We start from the raw sequence: 12,659 nt of genomic DNA on the forward strand, positions 1-12,659 counted from the left end.
TTTCAAAACACAAACGCTGGTTTTAGCCTCAGGTAAAGCCAAATGCTTTCTGTTTTCTTCACATTCCAGGTTAAGTCAAATTGAGCGTTCAGTGGGAAACGGAAATGTAAATCCAAATACTGCAGTACTACTTACCACTTCAAATTACACCCCTTAAACGTTGAGAATATTTAACAGAGTCAGCACGCATAATAAAATTTATATCTCATTATACTAAAATGTATAATTTAGTGTATTAACACCAGGGCACGCAAGTCTACCTTAATACCTTTTAGAACAATCGCCATATAAATAGTTAGAAACAGTTATATCCATTTTAGTCTGAATACCTAATTTAACACACAAGCGTGTGCTTGGAATTTTAGACAGGCAAAAGATTGACTGTAAGCACTTCTCACCAGAATCATCATAACCTTTGGGTAGGTCCGTTAATCTTTATTCTTCAGAGATAATAAAAAGGCAGTTGGATTGCAGAATCCAGTGTAAAACCTTGGAAACACTACCAGCGGAAAATAACCATTTGTCTTTACTGAATTTCTTTTAAATGTAGTTCAGTGGCACAGATGATTCCAGTCTCTTGGATAATAAACTTTAAAAAATATGGTTGTTTTCACTATCCTCAATCTAATATTTTTTCACTCTCTCTTTCAGATGTATCTGTTGCAATCCTATTAAAATTATTTATATCTCATATTATTTATATCTAGGTATTCCAAGGTAAATAGCATCTCTTTGCAATTCCCTAAAGGTTGGTGGCAGGTATTTACTTTTTGATTGTCAAGTTTCATCCTGTCCCAATTTCCCAATTCAGTTATAACTTTGTAAAGATGACAACTCTCTGCTGGAATATTTAAATCCTAAACAACAATAGCAGAGTGAGGGAAGCAGACACCAGATTTATTTCTTTGCAAGCTCTGCCACTTGTGTTTCAAAACTCAGAGAAAGCTCCTTCAAAACTGAGGAATCATTTCCTATGTTTTCACTCTTACTCAAAAGAATAAATCAGAATTTCAGTCGGTTCAAACTCCAAGCTACTGGTGAAGGGAGCATAGTAATGTATTTCTCTAAAGAGTTCTAAAAATTTTCTTGATCATGTAAAATAAGATAAAACCTGCCAATGGAATTAACTGTTTCAGGTAAATTCTGCCGACCTGCGGCTGTCTTTTTCTGATTATCAAACAATATATAGCTGGAAACATGAACTATCTCACTGAATTTAATAGGACTCCTGATCCTCTTAAGATATGATACACATAAATTATTTCCAGATTTGGGACTTGGTTTTTGGCTTGCTTATTTTCAGTTTGTGAAAAGTCTGTTAGTCCTAACTCCCTGAATAATAATATGAACATTTCCATATTTTTAATGTTGACTTTGTTTGGAGTAATGCAGGTACAAATATTTTTCTTACTGACCTTTCTTCTCGTTAAAGATAAAACAAAAAAAAATGTTTTCTGTTTGGAAATGCACTTTGTGTGCAGCTATAAGGGTAGGGGAAACAGATTCTTTTCTTGCAGTTATTGATTATAAGAAAAAAAGAGCTTGTAGGATTTTTTTAAAAGAGATTTACTGCTAGAGAAAAAAAAAAGTTTACTTTCAAGTTAGATTATGGAATTGTCTTTTTCCCAATGCCCAAAGTTAACTATTGTTTTATTGCAATCTTCAGGTTGGCATTCCCAAAGGGAGGATATCAGAGTGAAATCTAACTCCTTGCTCTATTCAATCTATTTGTCCTGCATCCTACAGGGGACCCATCCTGTGTCTGTGTGTAGGTTTCTGGAAATCTGTGTGTGCTGGATGTGTGTTATCCATGACTACTTTCCTGTGGATCTGTTGGAAGTAATGCCTTTGGACAACGTGGCCATGGGCTGGCGGAAAAACACGCTGAGGAGCTCAGTTCTTTCTGGGGGACTTTATCCCTTTAAAATAAACTTTAGGTAAAGATACTCCATTCCTACATGTGGAAGATACCCATGTTTTCCCAAAGGGGAAGGCTTTTGTTGGCATTCCTGAGCAACCATTAAGAATTCCAGGGTAACGTCCACTTAATAAGTTTTAGCAACTGAAGAATCGGCTCCCTTTCAGGTGCCCTTCCTGCATGGCAGGTAAACATGTGCTTCAAGTAATTTCAGTATTCCTGCCTAGCTATTTTTTACAACATTAAAACACGAGAGTATTTCTCATCAATTTAACTTTGTGTATAATGTGGTTTGGATTTTATAAGAACTGTATGCTTCAGATAAAGGACAAAACACTGAGTTTGCAGATTTCCAGTTAATTTGTGTAGGATATTCTTAAAATCAGGGACTTTGAGCTGAATTATTTTTGTTGTTTAACACGGTAAGATTTTCCCTTTTATTTTCTCCTCTTTGCATTTCATGCTGAAAACATCTTGATTATGGAAGCAATCTAGTTAAATATTTTATGGTTTGGGAAAGACTCACTTCTCTTGGAAGTCTCTTTCAATTGCCATGTTTTGAAAATCTGTCACTGATCTGAGGAGAAAGGGACAGAGAGAGAATTACAAATCGCAGATTTTTGTACTACTAGAATCGTAAGTGACAACCCAGGATTGACTGTGGGATATTCTGCCTCTTTACTTTGACAGGGTGCAACAGTCCTGTGGCCATGCAGCCTTCACAGTTGTCATTTATACCCCGGTCCGTGGCCACACGGATGTTGTGGATATAAACAGAGACAGATCATGTGGGAGACTCTGCTCCAGCAACACACAAGCTCTAACAGCTGGAGCTCCAGGACACTTCGTAGCTTCCAGTGGAGTAGGAATGTTTGAATCACCAACAAAGGTAGCGTGTCCTGTGTCCTTGACCACTTCACCTAATTAGAAATGGTCATGTACACACTTGCTGCTTGTTAAAACTTGGCTCAGGTCACCACTGTCCAGCACCCAACTTCTCAAAGACTTAAAGAAATATTCTTGACCAAGAAAATTCAGTGACTACAGTGCAACACTTGGACTTTGCACCATATTGGGAATGAAGGAGGTGTCTCTGGAGGGAGTTGGATGTTAATTAAGTGTAGAGCTGCTGCATTGGTCATTAGGAAACACCTCTCCAGAAGCAGGTCTGAACTTCTGGTTTGTGATGGTGCAAAAAGTGCCTTGGTCCACTCAGAACTGGCATGTCCCTGGTGGGGCTGGTACCTGCTTAAGGAGGAATAAAAAGCAGTGGTCTGGTGTCAGGAAGTGCCTTGTTGAGGGGGGCCAGTGGCCCACCCCAAGAGGAAGGAGGCCAAGGACCTTCTTAGTTCACTGTGCCACTCCTAAAAGATATCCTAACCATGAGCTATGGACAAGGCTATGGAAGAGCCACAACCAGCTATTCTAGTGAAATCAGACTAGAGAGGGAGCCTGATCCCATCACTCAATCACATTTCCCTTGTGTGCCCGACCTAAAGTATTAATTAGTCCTTACCTGTTGTTTCTAATTGTGTCTTCAAAACAGCAGCCCAGGGAGGGAAGGTCTCAGTGTGAAGACTCTCCTGTGAAATTCCCACAATATTGAGGAGTTCGGCCATGATTACTTGGTATACATCAGAATCATCTCTTGCCCCTACAGCATTATATACTATTAGGTCTCTACATGGAGAAGGATTCCCAGCCAACCATCCAAATCCTCCCCAGGAGGAAAGCTGGACCTTCACAGCTTTTTTGGGTGGCAATATTGAACTGTATCTTAGACAGTAGAGCAGAATTTTGGGTAAACTGGTTGCTATTGTGAAGTGCCATGGGCACACCTCTGAGCCCGTCCAGGTCTGTCCTAAGTAGTAAAACAATCTATAAAAAGACAGAAATGGTAAAGTCCTGTGCTGTGCTGATGTGCAGCACACTGCAATACTGTTAATTAATCTTTGTTAGTTTGATGTCCGGTTTTTCTGACATGGGTTTTGATCCAATCTTGCAGAATTCTAAAACTCTCCCTTTTTTTCTTTTTATGTGCAAGTACATTTAGAAGAGATTTTCATAATTTCTTTGTGTCCAGCTTCTCTAATAAGGTTGGACAGATTCTCACAGTTTCTGTTGCTAATATGATTCCTGGCAAATAGAGCAGAAGGTTCAGGAGAACAAAAGAAGTGATCTAATTTTAGTAATGGCGCAGACTGAGTCTGTCATTTTTTCTCTCTCTTTTATCCTGCTACCCTTTCTGAATGTCAGAACCTCTCCCTGCACTGCCTCTTTTCAGTTTGAATTGAATTCTTGTTCCTCGTCAAGGACTGGGCACGTTGAGTTTTTAGATACTCCTCTGAACAGACACTGAGTATTTGAGAGGCTGATCAGGGAAATTCTGACTTGTCACAGGTAATTTGCTAAGAGCGAAGCACTTCCAGTGAAGCTTTTTTGCAGATTAGAAACTCTCATATCTGAAATTTCACTTAATATGTATGTCATATTTCTATTCGCCATTTTAGATCTTAAATTGAAGTGTGAATCTATTGTAGTGTAAAGACAATAAAGGAATTTAGTTTCTGAAAGACAAAGAAGGTTGCATTTAGTGCAGTAGATCTGCTCAGTTTGTGAGGTGCTCAGATCTTGGTCCAGTGAAGGTCTTTTGCTTGTGCATAATTCAAGTTTGAGAATTTCTGTAGAAGCCTTAACATAAAACATATTCTTTCAAAGGCAATGGAAATACAAGCATGTTTTAAATTAAATAGATGCTTACAAACTTTTCTATATTTGGATCTCGGAGGAGTGTTCTAGTGAACAGCAATTATACTTGTCTTAGTCAGCCTTTATTCTTGTGCTCCTGTTTTGGATGTGAGAAATAAACAGGCTGTGTATGCAATTTGGAGGATGGCAATTATAGACATCTAATGTGCAGAACTGGACAAGAAAGCAAAGAGTAAAGAATAACATGGTTTGAAGTGAAATTTGCTTGCGCAGTAACAAAATGCAGAGGACGTCCTTTGTTGGATGTTTATTGAGTGTGCTACAAAAACACCAGTGTTGTTGGGAATAAATTATAGTTCAGCACATACAGACATAGTATATTACAAAATGAAAAAGCCAGCCTAAAGATTAATTTTGTTCCTGAGCAGGTCTACTTAATTAACCATGGCAAACATGATTAAAAATGTGCAATCATTTTTCGAAATAAATAATTCCATGGCATCTAGCTCCAGTTTGTTTTATTCCATGTCATCTATATAGAGAAGGGGGCAGACAAGCATTGCAATTGAATCTATGAAACCTACAACCATATGATGACAGACCACACGATTAGATCTAAAAACGGGCTGTGGAATACACTTGATGTACTTTAAAATAGTATTTTCATCTGTGTTTGCAGATGAAATAATTAGGTAGACCTTCTTCACTAACTTACATGATGGACTTAAAAAGTAGGCTGAATGATTTTGGGATGTGAAGAGTGTTGCTTCTCAGTTTGTGTCTTTAGGAATTATGTTTACATTACTTTTTCTGAAATCGTTAGGCCTGGTAAAAAAAATGAAAGCTTAAATGTATTCCAAGAACTGGATCTTAAAAGAGCCCTCTGCCAAACAGGCAAAGCTGGCAATGCAATCTCCCTTATCACAATCAAACTGCTCATCATTTAACCCAAAAATAGAAGGGAAGGACTATTCTTTCTCCATTCCTATTTTCCATCCATGAGGAGGCTTGGATGGTTCTACCAGGAGGCTCAGCTGCCAGCCCATTCCTTCAGCAGTGTTCAGTCTTGCTTATCCCTCACCTTTTCCTGCTCTGGTGCCTGCCCATTACTCCCACTCCACCTGCAGCCATGGAATAGCACAGTATTTCTGCTGAAATGAATATTCATGAATTGCTTCTCCTCCAGGGGCTGGGTGGCGGACTAAAAATGAACAGGGGAGTCTGGGGGCTGCTGACAGTTTTCCCCAGAGTATGAGAAGGCCAGGTCTGCCAGGCCTCTCTGTTGGCTGCTCTGGAACCATCTCTGTAGTTCTTTCCTGTATCTGGCACTTGTTTGCCACAGGATGATTTTCTGGCTGGGCTAAGGCATTCATACCCCTTTTGGTGCAGTAGATCCAGTGGCACAGGCTCAATCCCCGTTTCAGCCAGCCCCTCCCACTGCTATCACAGGCAGCTCTTATCAGAGTGCTACTACTGTGGCTAATGAAGTCGACATTCTTGAGGCACATCGAGAAATCTGGCATCCAGCCCTCGGCTAGAGCTCAGATTCTGCAACAATAATGTTTACGTTGGCAGCCCATTGAACAGAAACTTGCGTCCTCTCCAGCTGACTGGTGTGATTCTAGCAATTAATTCAGCTTTTCCAGTCACAAAAGTTTGTTGATACAGCTTGTGGCTCTTCCTGTTTCCAAACACATCAGTAACTTGGAAAAAAAACTGGCTCGGCAGTCACAGAATCACAGAAATGTTGAGGTTGGAAGGGACCTTTGGAGGTTGTATAGTCAAGCCCTGCTCAGAGCAGAGTCGGCTTACAGCAGGTTTCTCAGGGCTGTGTCCTCTCAGATTTTCAGTATCTCTGAGAATGGAGACTCCAAGACAACTCTGGGCAACCTTTTGCAGTGTTTGATTTGCTTCCCTGTATAAACATCTCATATTTAAATGGAGTTTCCTCTATTGCACTGCATATCCATTGCATTGCCTCTTCTTCCTACTGGGTACCACAGAGGAGAGTTAGACTCTGTCTTCTTATTCCTTCACATCCTGGGTTTATGTACATTGATAGAATTCTCTGACCTTCTCCAGACTGAACTGTCCCAGCTCCTTCAGTCTCTCCTTATATAACAGATTCCCCAGTCCCTTCATCATCATCATCATGGCCCTTTGTTGGATTCATTCCAGTATGTCCACATCTCTTTTTTACTGGAAAGCCCAGGACTCGACCAAGCACTGCAGATGTGACCCCCACTAGTGCTGAAGAGAGAAGGATCGCTTCCCTTGACTTGCTGGAGGTACTTTCCCAAATGCAGCCCTGGAGGCTGCTGGCCCTCCCTGCTGAGGGGTCACCTTGCTGGCTCATGGTCAGCTTGTTGTCCACCAGGACCTCCAGAGCCTTCCTTGCAAAGCTCTTTTCCAAGCTATTGGCCTCATCCCGTACTGGTACTTGGGGGTATTAATATCTGGGTGCAGGACAAGGAGCTACTGGAGAAGGTCCAGCAGAGGCCGCAAAGCTGATCAGGAGTCTGGAGCATCCCTCTTATGGGGAGAGAGATAAGGGAGCTGGGCCTTTTTAGTCCAGGGAGCAGAATATTGAGAGGGGATCTCATCAATGCATACAAATATCTGAGAAGTGGATGCCAAGAGGATGGTACCAGATTCTTTTTGGTGATGACCAGCAACTGGATGAGGAGCAGTGGCCATAAACTAAAACACAAAAAGATTCATCTCAATGTGAGGAAGAACTTCTTTACATTGAGGGTGGCAGAGCACTGGAACAAGCTGCCCAGGAAGATCATGGATTCTCCCTCTCTGGAGACATTCCAAACCCACTTGGATGCATTCCTACTCCAGGTGGGCCTGCCTCAGCAGAGGGCTTGGACTTGATGATTTCCAGAGCTCCTTTCTAACTTGAACTATTCTGTGATTCTGTGACTTTGCAATTGTTTGAGTTGACTTTGATGAAATTACTGTTTGCCATTTGGAAGTATTTATAAATAAATGCTTGGGATAGAGTTGGAGGGATGGAAATTGAAATATCTGAGGTTCCCACAAAACCCACATGCCATGTTTTATTTCATGGCCCTCACACTTGTAAGACCTTATTATCCTCAGCTCTAGAGGCTGTCTGACAAAACCAATACATACAAGGATTACCTGTGTAAATCTATACGAAACAAGAAACTGCAGTTATTTAGTTCTCTGTGTAGTCATTTGAATTTCAAAATGTTGTATTTGTAGCATTTATATTTAAATGATGGCAACGCTGCCCCAAAATACACATGTGTAAATGGAATCCTCTTAGTTATGAATGAACCACTTATTTTCTGTATATTTATGTGACTGAAATTCATGGTTTCCTTTGTATAGTTTTTTTTCTGCATGGTTGGTCTTTCCAACAACAAGACCTCACTGTCTCTGCCCTCAGCTTACCAATGGTGAGAATATAGAGTGTCCATCTGGTTTCCTGAGTACAGAGGAAACAGCAAAATGCTGGTTGTGAAATGTCACTGACTGGAATTGCCATCAGATTGCCAAATGTCCTGAATATGTCTAATTTGTTCTTTGCCTTTATCATGTTTGCATGCTATTTTGGGGTAGAACCTAAAGCCTAATAGAACTGTCTGAGAATTCCTGTTTTTTATCTCTGCTTTTGCCATGCACATGGGACAGGCATTGATTCAGGACATGGATTTACACCCATCTGTGAAATTTGTTACTTTGTGCTTTACCTTGAATCCAGTCTGTATTGAATGGCTCAGGCAATGCACTGAAGACATTGAGAGCATTATCCTGGTTTATGGAAAGTCAGTAAGGAACATGCTTTTGTGCTGCCTGTATTTTTAAGCATTTGGAGATCAAGAAAATCCAGGCCTGTTCTTCCATCCACACTGAGAAATTTAAGCACGCTCAGAATCCTCTACCTACCTTTCTTTACTCAAACTCACTGAGTAGTTTTTAACATTAACATAGTTTACTTTTTTAATTTTACTTCTCTGGTTTGAAATGTCTTCATTTTCTTTCAGGTTTTATACTGCAAATTTGTCAATAGTAGCAAAAGTTAGATTTTTCAACAAAGTGTGGGGCTAGAATAACAACATTATAAAGAGGGCACAGCAGAGAAAGGAAGTAGAAATATTTCTAAAATTAAGTTATGATATTTACAATTAATCTGCTCTCTCCTAACTTGACTGTTGGAAAAGGTCAGGGTAGAGGGTTTCATGGCATGGTCATGTGAATCTCTTTGGCTTCATGAAAATCAAGGCAGCACTTTTTAACCCTTTAACCCCCCCATTCCTTGCATGGAAGGATGTACCTCAGTGCCCTGCCTGGGGCTGCCTTGCTCTCTGCATTCCCTGCAAGTGCAGTTTCCCATGCCTTCCCTTCAGAATGCTTCAGTTTGAAGGGTGGAAAAATGGCCTTGAGTTTAAGATACTGGACTGAGATGCATCCAACTTAAAATAGTAAAAAAACCAGTTTTTTAAACAGATGTGATTTCTTGCAACCTTCTGTATATCTGCTAACTTCAGCTTTCCCCCTGCAAATCAGGTAGTGTCCAACTAAGTTAGCTGGATACCAGGTAATAGGAGGGAAAACATATTTTAAAAGCAATTAATTAATCAATCAATTTCACTATTTAATTTATTATGTTTTATTATTTTATTATTATAGTTATTTTCATTTATAGTTATTATAGTTATTATAATAGTTATCTATAATTATTTATTAATATAACTATTTATTATTACATGTATACTATTATATTTATTGTATATCTTATCTATATTATATATGGTATATTAATATAGAATAGAATAGAATAAATATATTATGCACGTTATATTATATATTATATTATATATTGTAATTTTATATTATGATATTTGTTAATATATATATATTTATTCTTTATATTATTTGTTATGATATTATTTTTATTTTACATAAATTTTGTTACTAATTAGTCTTATTAATTATTACCATAATTATTCATTTTTAGACCTTCTGTAAATCTGCTACCTTCAGCTTTCCCCCTGTAAATCAGGTACTGTCCAAGTGAGTTGGATACCAGGTAGTAGGAGGGAAAACATAATTATTTATTAAAAAAAAACCCCAAATCCTCCTTCATGGACAACGCTCATCTCTTTTAAGTAGGTCAGAGTCGTTTCAGAAAGCGCAGCCACAGTCACACAGTGTTTAATAGGGCCTGTTAATGTTTCACACTTTCCCCTCCTTTTAAAAGTTCCATTTCGGAGCCGGATGAATCACTACAATATGGTTTTGTTTTTGGGGTTTGTTTTTTTTTCTTCTGCAGTTCCCACATTGTCCCGGCGTCTTGGCAGCAGCGCTGGTGAATCCAGGTCCCCCGAAGGAAGCGCCCCTGAACGGGTCCCTGGGATTAGGCAGGAAGTGGAGGCTTTAATGAAGCAGACTCCATTCTTCCAAGGGGTGAAGAGAGGTGAGGGAAGCTCCTGTTGCTTATGTGATTATTGCTAATTACTGTAATTGAACATCCTCATGACAGGAATATTTGGTGCCTGAGGTAAAGCTTGTTTGCTTCCATTCCTTTTTTTTCAACTGTCTCGTGGTGCCCTCTCGAGGTAGGAGAGCAGCCCCTTTTATTCCCTTTTTTACAGCTGCAGCTGCAACACGAACTGGAAACACAGATGCTGGTGAAGTAGCTGAGAAATTGCTGTTTGCTGTGAAAAAACAAATTAAAGGTGCTATAAATCCATGCAAAATCAGTGGGATTTTTTATTCCCATTTATAAAAGCACACTGGTCACTTTGTTTCCATCTTTTCCGTGAGATCCAGCACTTGAAAGGACACAAAAAGCACAGGAGATGCTTCTTTGCAGTGCCCTGAGGCCAAAAAGATGCATTTCCCTGGAGCATAAAGCAGCAGATCATACAAGGTTAAAGGCTATTTCCATGAAGGAAGGGAATGCATTTCCCACAACGTGCTCCTGTGCCCTTGAGGCAAAGCACAAAATGCATCAGGAAATGCTGATGTGTTTGGATATTAAAGGGGATTAGGAAACTTGACACATAAGGAAGGCTGACCTTCAGGCTCAAGTTAAACAGAGGGAATTGTGGTTGTGAGGGAGGTCTGTGGGTGAGGTGCTGGCTTCTCCAGGCTGGAGGAAGCCAAAAACTTTGGATGTCGTCACCACCTCACTGTAAATGACTGCAAACTGTTGGTTTCTCTTTAAATGTGATTATTAGATGCGTGGTCTTGAAATACCTCTTTCCAGGTGACAGCAGATTGTCCTTCTGAGAATGCTTCATCTTAAATTCATCAAGGAGCAAGGACTGGCAATACATTGGTCTTGAAAAGGCAGTGAATTAATCAGTTTTGGTTTGGACTGGGATAGAGTGGATGCTGAGTGTTTGGGGCAAGGACATCCAGTTTGAGAGATGAGCACACTGTGGTGCTGATTTATTAAAAAGACTCTTTTTCTAAATATCTCTGCTACTCGTAGATAACTTTTGATGGGGATAAATGCAAACAGATGCTGAAAAACATGCTGGATCCGAAGGCATAAATCCTCTCCACAGAGCTGCAAATTGAAGACTCAAGGCTGTGATTGTGTTGAAAAGGGACTTTTGGGCCCAACAAGAGGTAAAATGTTAATAAAATCTTTGTTCACTGTTACAATAGGGAACAGCTAAACGTGGTTTGGGGTTTCTGCCAATTTAAGACTGACTTATTCCCATTGCCTCAAATGCCACTAAGAAACCTCTTAACATCTAATGAAAGATAAAGAATGAAAAACAATTAATAGTCCTCATTTTAAATACTGGAGTTAAATCAAAATCTTTCATTTTTAAAACATCATTTATTTCCTTTAGTTTTTGCTAGACCAGAGGCTTTGAAGAGAATTCACATTTTATGTGGCATTTACTTTCTTTTGGTGGGGAAAGAAAACTTTATCTTAAATGGTCTAAAACTGGCACTGTCTTTAATATTAATGGAGGGTTTTTTTCTCTAAGGTGAAAGTTCAGGTGTTCTGGATCCCCCCCAAACACATGCTAACCTGACTTATTATTTCCCTCTCTTTGGTCTGTTTGGCTCTGTCCATCTGTGTTTTCTCCCCCTGTTGTCATCAGCAGGAACCATGAGCAGCACATTCAGATCTAGAACTGGACAGAATTGCTGTGGCAATTGAAATAGTAACAACAAAAAGCCATGGGAAAATAAGACAACATTAAATAATTGTTTCCCCTTTTTTATTTCTTCAGCAAAGAAGGGCAAAAGGGAGCTGGCTTCTGCCTGCAGTTCTGCCTTTTCACTGTGCTGTTAGGGAATCAGAGGCCACTCAATACAAAATTTTGGAAACCCTATGAGTGAGTGTGAGGTGGTAGGACGTGTTGGTTTAGGGGCATCTCCACGTGACATTATTGTATTATCTTGAGAACAGGGAAGAAATGAAGGAGAGAGGTGTCGGGTGTGCCTGGGTGCTCTGGTCAGGACAGGATGTCTGGAGCATCAGGATCACAAAGGTCCCATGGTGTTTAAAATCAGGCTGGCAGAATCTGTTGAGGTGACAATCACATTCCCTCCCGTCCTCATACTCTCTGCTCTCTTCTGTGCCACCCCCTCATCTAAGGAAAGGTGGCATCTTTGTTCTGGTAGAATTAACTAATCAAAATACACTGTTGGTGATTTCAATTATGAATGTTCCCTCCCATTCTTAAAATGTTTTCACTTGTTTTCTTGGCAGGATCTCGAGGATCTCTCCTGAGAGCTCCTTTCACATAGATATGCACAGAATGAATAGTTTATCTCCACCTCCTGCTGACTTTCATGAATAATTTGATGTAAAAAGCTAAGTTGGACTTCTGCTGTGTCGGATAACTTGGGAGTACCAGCTTCTAATATTCTAGCCACAGACAGAAACAGATTTTCTAGTTTTGAGGACAAACTGGCCTCTCTGGTTTCCACTTATTTCCAATATCTAACCTTTCCCTCCTTCCCAACTATAACCAGGTTCCTTTGGGCTTCCCAAAAAATGAGAGAGGCTTTGGAGGCTTCCAGC

The sequence above is a fragment of the Chamaea fasciata genome, unplaced genomic scaffold, assembly GCF_029207755.1.
Source record: "Chamaea fasciata isolate MVZ Bird 193981 ecotype frontalis unplaced genomic scaffold, bChaFas1.0.hap1 SCAF_7, whole genome shotgun sequence".
Lineage (NCBI taxonomy): Eukaryota > Metazoa > Chordata > Aves > Passeriformes > Sylviidae > Chamaea > Chamaea fasciata.